Here is a 997-nt window from a genome sequence, read left to right as displayed (position 1 = left end):
CCTGTTCCCTTTTAGGATTTCTTCTGAATTCATGGGGTTTGGTTTTTGAAATTCTCCAGAAAATGAAATTCCTTGGAACCAAACCAGCGTTGTGAATATCCACATCCTGGGCCTGTGTGAAGCAAGGAATGTCTCTGTAATTAAGAAGACTATGAACATATTGTGTATCCCTGCTTTACATACATGCTTGCTACCTCATTTTTTAATAGCAAAGGGGTCCGGACAGCTCTTTCTGCTTCCTTGGCATCCGATAGAAATGAACAACAGCAATGAGGGGCAAGTAGCTCAGGCTGAGGCCCGGTGAGAAAGATACGATGCTGAAGAAGTATAGAGTTCACTTTGAGAAAGTGGAAATACCTGCATGTATATCCTTTCCCTAGACTATGTGCCCTCACATTGTCAGGGAAGTGAGAGGACTGTCTCCTACTCTCACTCCTAGACACTAAAGTATTTAAAAAAGATGGTAAACATATTCTTTCACTTTTCTATTGCTCCAAGGCAGTGTCCCTCCCTCTTAGAATGGGCCCAACATGTTTACAGTAATGCATGCCTTTGTCAGCTAAAGCTAGGCTATACAATGAGTAGAGACAGAAATCACACATAAACCAGCATAAGTGATAAGGAACCTGTTCAAACCTCTAACACAACAGAAGTTCAGTACACATAAACTGCTTTCAAAAGTCAGAGATAGAAGTGACAGTTTTCCCCCAATCTGGCCACAGAAATTGGTCTGTAGCCATGTCCAAACACAAGTGCATGGCTTCAAAAATGTTTCAAAAATGGCCAGTCGGCTGAAAATCTGAACCCTCATTGCATGAGGGGTCAGGTAAAGATGTTTCAAAATAGAGCATCTTATGTAACTTCTTTCTGCGCTGCCTGCCAGCCTGTTGCTGTTTTTAGATGGGGAGTGAGGAAAGGAAACAGAAGGAGTTCAGTCTGGAGGGGGTGAGGGTTCAGCCCTGACTGGGTGTTTTGGACCCCCCCCCCCGCCCCCGAG

The sequence above is a fragment of the Alligator mississippiensis genome, chromosome 6, assembly GCF_030867095.1.
Source record: "Alligator mississippiensis isolate rAllMis1 chromosome 6, rAllMis1, whole genome shotgun sequence".
Lineage (NCBI taxonomy): Eukaryota > Metazoa > Chordata > Crocodylia > Alligatoridae > Alligator > Alligator mississippiensis.
This window is presented reverse-complemented; position numbering follows the sequence as displayed.